Genomic DNA, 7,027 nt, shown 5'->3' with positions numbered 1-7,027 from the left:
AATTGTTTACAATGGTGTGTTAGTTTCTGCTTTACAACAAAGTGAATCAGTTATACATATATGTATGTTCCCATATCTCTTCCCTCTTGCGTCTCCCTCCCTCTCACCCTCCCCATCCCACCGCTCTAGGTGGTCACAAACCACCGAGCTGATCTCCCTGTGGCATAATTATTAATAACTCCCCTTTCACTCTACAGATTATCCTCATTTGAATAAGTTGTGTGGTTTCCCTTTAGTACATAATCTGTTAAAGAAATAGACATCATTACTGTCCAAGAAAAGCATATATCTAAATGTATAGACCATGAATAAAAATCTTAATACCTACTCAGCAAATAATTTCTTTCAAGTTAATTTATTTGGCTGTCAGAATTTTTGCCCATACATGTTTTATCTCTAATTTGAGGTAAAGACGTATGTCGTGGCTTGTGTTGGTAGCCAAACTCCCAGGGAACACCCCCATGCCCAGAAAATTGTACATATTTACAAATCTAGAGCATGGTGAACAAAGTAGAAAAAAACACGTAGCAAGCCTTCATGCATTTAAATTCTGTGCCATGTAGTTCTCATTCTTATCATGGAGAGTAAGTCAGAGTAAACATTGCAATAATCACAGGACCAAAAGGGAATTAATTTTGTCTGTTTTTCTGTCTGTAGGAAAGATGATACTTATTGTAACTTCAGATTGATGGTTATACTGGCTCCCCTTTTTTTTTTTTTTAATTTTATTTATTTATTTATTTATTTATTTTTGGCTGTGTTGGGTCTTCGTTTCTGTGCGAGGGCTTTCTCTAGTTGCGGAAAGCTGGGGCCACTCTTCATCGCGGTGCGCGGGCCTCTCACTATCGTGGCCTCTCTTGTTGCAGAGCACAGGCTCCAGACGCGCAGGCTCAGTAATTGTGGCTCACAGGCCCAGTTGCTCCGCGGCATGTGGGATCTTCCCAGACCAGGGCTCGAACCCGTGTGCCCTTCATTAGCAGGCAGATTCTCAACCACTGTGCCACCAGGGAAGCCCTGGCTCCCCTTTTTGTTGCCAAGCAAGGCAATACAAAGTGCTTCCCAAGGAAGATGAGTATGGCTCACTTTGGAATCTTGTAAAATAAAGTTTGTTTGTTTTTTTAACAGAGTTTATTTTTTAGCATATATGTATGTATGGGTATATATATATATATATAGTCAATATTTTGAGTGGGATTCAAAAATCAGTATGTCTGTTTTACATCAACTGCATTTTTAAAAAATAAAATACTTTTTTTGTATTTTAGTATTATAATATATTAGTATTTTAATATTTAAATAAAATACTTTAAAAATACTTTTAATTATTATTATCCTAGGGTACAGCACAGTGCGTGTCACATGGTAGGTGCTAAAAATGACTGCATAATGAGTAAACAGATGACCTTCAGATTGCTTAAACCCTTCCACACTGATGTTATTACCCCAGTTTACCTGATATTATCGTAGTGTTTACTTATCTTAGTCTCTTTCCTCCTGGAGTTTCTAGTCCAGGAAACGTTGCTTTCGTCCTCACCACATGGAGAGATCGATGTGAGATAGGTGATACAGGTATAATGTGTGCTTGGTCTGGTCTCTATCCCACCCTCTCCCCTAGCTCCAAAAAAATACCAGATGCCTGTCACAAAGTCAGCTCAACCATCCTCTACAGATGTTTAATAGTCAGAAGGACCAGGCTACAACCATCAGGGCTCAGAATAAGTGCCAAAGCCTATTCCTTAGCCTCGTGGGTACGTTGCCCCTTCTGAGAACTGATTGGGGCAGGTCTGCCATTCTGTGGGACACAGTGAAACAGCTATGCTAGCTGTTAAAATACTGAAATACTTTTTTTCCCCAGGAGTAAATAGTTCTGCTCTTAGCCCCCTGAATAACCACACCCCTCCCACCGGCACCCTGGCCATCTTAGACCCTCTCCAGGACCTCCTGGACCTCCCTGTGGTCCAGCAACTGAAGAATTAATGCCTGGCATGGCAGAGGGAGTCCAGGATGCACCCTTTCTGATTGCTCTGGTGCCTGCTTCCCAGCTGCTAAATACTTTGAGTACCACCCCTTTTCAGGGGGTAACTGAGCTGCTCCCTGAGCTCCTTCTTGGTCCTGCAGGTTTCTCCTTCTTTCCCATCCTGCTGATGTTCTGTTTTGGCCCTGCCAGCTCCATGTCTGGGACCTAGTACCACCCTTCCTCACTGTGCTCAAGCCCCTCCAGTCCTCCACGCGGTCTGTCCCTAGTCCCTCTGCATGCAGCAGGTCTGCCAGTGATTGAAGGCTCCTCCCTTCATCCAACCTCCTCTCAAATGTCATGTTAATGGGTAGACCTTGGCCTTTAATTATCGGCCCTTCCCCTTGGGGCAAGTTTGCCAGGCATCCTGTATTGACAAGACATGTCTGTTTTTTGACTTGCATCATATATTGACTTTTTAAGGACATTCTGAGCATCCTGATTTGAGCTTTTTTTTCAAAAAATTGCAAGAATATGACAGGGCTATTTTTCAAAATTTAACTGGGTATCCTGATTTTTTCCCCCTTAAAACCTGGCAACTCTACCTTCCTAGCTTGAGGACCACAATTTTACCCCCATTTCCTTGTATTGCTATTAGTTTCTGCTGTTCTTTTTCTCTCTCTGAGCTAAGGTTTTGCTGTCTATCTACAATGCTGTATGGCCTAGAGGCCAGGTGGTTTGCACCAATTCCATGCTAACTAGGACACAACCAATTTTTACTGAATGAATGAATGAATGAAGAGATGAATGAATAAAAGAGGTTTCTCTGTAGAATTCTCTTTCTCTTTAGAACCCCATTTGGAATATAATAGGGCCTTTGAGTCTGAAAAATAAGTAACTATGATGGAAACTAAACCCTGTTCTGGGGAAGCCAGGCTGCTTTATACTGCCACTGCTCTGTGTTTAATTACCTTTTGTTATTCCCTTAGCAATTAGTAAAGTGCCAGTCTGTCTCGGATGTGCTAAGGAGACCAAGAGAAGATGTTTTTGTCCACACTTGAGCCAAAGTGTTAAAGGAACAGTAGCACACTTGGGATGGGGGCTGGGGGAGAGCGGAGATAGAAAATAATTAATATTTATTGAGCAACCATCTTGTACTTTTTTAGACATGATCTCATTTTGTCCTCACAGTAACCCTGCAAAGAATATTCTACACAAAGAATCATGTTTAGCCAGGCTAGGTAACTTGCTCAAATCCTAGAGTTAGTAAATAGCAGAACTTGAATTTAAATCTAGGTCTTTCCACACAATACCATCCTGCCTTCTCTTGCTAGAAGCATCATGGTGGTGGCAGTGGCAGTGGCAGTGATAAAAGACAGAGAACTCAAGGGGAAGGTAACACTCTAAGACAGAGCCAGGCCCACTCATTCCCTATCTCTTTCACTCTTTTTCTCTCCTTTCTGCCTTCCATTCATTCTAGAACATTCCTGGCATAGTTCGTATTCTCAGGATACTGATGAGCTGATGAATAAGATAAACACAGTCCCTGACCTCGTGCAGTTATATTCTAGGGCAGGTTATAGAGACTGAAAAAGTCCTTTCAAGCATGATGTAATTACTAAAGTTATTTTGGAAGCATATAAGGAGATAATGGGAGAACGGCAGTTGTTGGAAGGGTGGGGATCAGCAAAGGCCTCATGAAGATAGTAACATGTGGGTTGAAATGTAGGGATAAGAGTAATTTAGCTTTGCCAAGAGTTGGGGGAACAGTTGTTTCAGGCAGAAGAAACTGCTATAGGACAAAGAAAGTGTAATGAGGTTGGCTTATCCTTCTAAAGAGAAAGCTGTAGGATCCCAGTTTTATTTCATTTAGAGAAGCAGCCTGTTACCATAGGGAGAGGTCATTACTCCTGAATTCTCAGAGAAGGATCTTACGTGGTGAAATATTTGGATAGAGAATGAGGCAGTCATGCAGGCTGGTTTGATTACAAGCAGTTGAAGGAGACAGAGGCAGAAAGTAGAGATAATGAAATGAGAAAATGAAGAACCAGGAAGGGACATTTAAGTTTGTATCATTTGATAAAGAATATCTCCAACTGCAGTGGCAGCTCTGCCTTTGCTGGTTTTGAAATTGCATTTGGAATGAGGAGACAGTAAAGTTGTAAAAAAGTCACTCTGCATTGGCAAAGAATACATTGAGTGGCAGTTGAGATTGTGATCAAATCCAGTCTCCCCACTTCTCCAATTATAAAGTGTTTTCCAAAAGTGTAGGTAGATAGGCTGATTAAAGTACATGCTCTAAAATAGCCAAATGCTTCCTCCAAATGTTTAAAATCCAAGCAGGTCCTTTATCACAGAACACGTTCTGTATTAAATATTAATCAAAATAATTTCATTTTGCAGATTCAATACTTAAAACATCAATTCAGATGATGGATCATGAACTTTAAAGCTGGAAGAAATGTTAAACCCATCTCTCCCTCCAGCCCCTGCATTTAACAGATGAGCGAGCTGGAATCCAGAGAGGATAAGGGAGTTCTTAGCATCCTAAAGCTAGGTTACGGAAGTTAAACCAGAATATTGTATTTTCCTGATAAAAGAAAGAAAATCAGGTTGACACCAAGCTTTAGCTTTAACTGAGCTGTCCACTGATGGTATATAGAACTTTCCCCGATATTTTGCCCCTTGACATATATTAATTTTTCTTGCTTTTACCTCTGATGAGATCTCTATACTAAAGTGATTGTTGCTATTAGAAATCTGGATGGAATTCCATTCAAAGTGGGGAGAGGGGTGTTTGTAAACATGGCAAGTGAAATTGATTGTGGATACGGAATATCCCAGAATCATTGTGCTTTCCTTTGCGTCATGACAAAATGCCCCTTAAGCTTCAAAATCATAAGGTAGTTGCCTGCTTCCCCTCTTTTTCATTCAAGCCATACTAAGCACCTACTTTGACCTTAGTTCTGTCCTGGGCACAGTGTGTTGTGGTGGGGGCCGCGTTGAGAGACACACTCCAGTCTTAGGAAATGTACCATTTAGATGATTTTGGTAATGAGTAGACAAAAATGTGTTAGGGGATAAAAGGGGCAAATAAACTTGCCCAGAGAGCTGGAATCAATATTTCTGCAACGCAGCCTTGAGGGTAAAGAAAAGTGAGACACCCAAAACCTGCTACCTACAGCTATTTCTCCCTTCGTTCGGGAGGAGAGAGCTGAAAAGTGGATGGATGAAGCCAGGTCAGAGGGTTCTGCTGGGCTCTGACTTGAAGTTAGTAGGAGACTGGAGGAGCTAATCAAAACTCTTCCTACCTTCAGGATTCAAGTTACTCCATGTTTCTTTGCTAAGGAAAGACTGGGTAATAGGAATATTGGGCTATATTAGCTACACGCAGAGGTTATATGGAACCGATGCCCAGGAACCCATTAGTAAATGCTAAGTAGATCCTTCTCCCTCTGCCAGGGCCCACTGGCTGATCAATCATGGCATTCCTTTCCCTTTTAAGACTCAGCATCTTTCTCAACACGATGTTTCAGACAAACACTAACAAATGATTGAATTTAGCGCTTGAGATGAAACTGACTTCCAATTCTTGTGCCAAGTTGTATGGCATAGAGTAAAGGGACATCATGAATGCTTGAAGTATCCTGTGTGGCCCAGTAGAAGGGATGACATTAGTTGGGCTTTGAAGTTTGGGTGGATTTTGGGCAAGTGATAAGAAATCTTGGGAAAGGGTACTATGGGAACTAGAGTGTAGAGATGGTGAAGAACATAGCTGTTTCGGAGAGATTGAAGATGCTGACCCGAATAGAGGAAAGGGTATATGTAAGGAGTAGGAAGAAATGTATAGTTGGACAAGAAGAGTGAGTCAGATCATGCCAAATATTCAAAATTTGTTGTGATAGGAAATAGGGAGCTATTACAGGCTGGTACGGAATTGCAAATCTCTTTAATACCTGGCTTAATAAAAGATAGCTGGATTCTTGTATCTTGCATTCAGTTGGTACATTATGAGAAAACAAGTGTAAAAAAGTCAAATAACGGCTTAGTGTTATTATCAAAATATTTTTGACCTTATAAATCCCCTGAACTGGTCTCAGGGATGCCCAGAGAACTGCTGTTCTAGACCCTGCTAAGGATTTGGAAAGGGGAACTACCGAGATAGAGGACAGTTAGAACAAGAGTAGTGACGTAATCTGATATGTGCTTTAAGAATTACTTTGGCTGGCGTGCTGTGGAAGAATTGTGAGCAGGCAGTCACAGGAATAGAAGGAAGAGACTTCCTAGGTGGTTTTATCAGAGTCCAGGGGGTGGAGGGTCCTGACTGGATGGGAGTGGCAGAATGGAATGGAGGCAGATGTGCGCCTGGTGGAATGTAAGACCCATTTCAAGGGAGAAATCAATGGTCCCTGCTTCTTCTCCTTTGTGTCCTATCCCTCTCTTCCCTTTGCTGTTTCTTTATTCTCATTCTGTGGATTGTGATGGCCAGGAGATAGTGAGGAAAGGAGATTTTAAAAATTTATTTATTTATGGCTGGGTTGGGTCTTCGTTTCTGTGCGAGGGCTTTCTCTAGTTGTGGCAAGTGAGGGCCACTCTTCATCGCGGTGCGCGGGCCTCTTATTACCGCGGCCTCTCTTGTTGCGGAGCACAGGCTCCAGACGTGCAGGCTCAGTAGTTGTGGCTCACAGGCCTAGTTGCTCCGCGGCATGTGGGATCTTCCCAGACCAGGGCTCGAACCCGTGTCCCCTGCATTGGCAGGCAGATTCTCAACCACTCTGCCACCAGGGAAGCCCCCAGGAAAGGAGATTTTTAAAAAAAGAGGAAAAGGTAGGAAACTGGCTTACTGAATCAAAGTAGGAAGTCTTTTCCTGAGTCAACTACTTCCTCTTTCTGTTGTTATTGAAAAGAATAAAACAAGAATTAACAATTTTTTTAAAAATGCAGCAACTCATTAGTCTACTGTCTTAACACCGTGAATAATTTTTTTTCATATTGGCTGTCATATGTATAAATATTTTTACAGTAGTGCAATCAGTATACATTTTCCTCTGTAGGTATGCCATTTTAACCTAT

The sequence above is a fragment of the Balaenoptera physalus genome, assembly GCF_965194825.1.
Source record: "Balaenoptera physalus genome assembly, chromosome: 10".
Taxonomy (NCBI): Eukaryota; Metazoa; Chordata; class Mammalia; order Artiodactyla; family Balaenopteridae; genus Balaenoptera; species Balaenoptera physalus.
The sequence above is the reverse complement of the archived record's forward strand: the minus strand, read 5'-3'. Positions refer to the sequence as shown.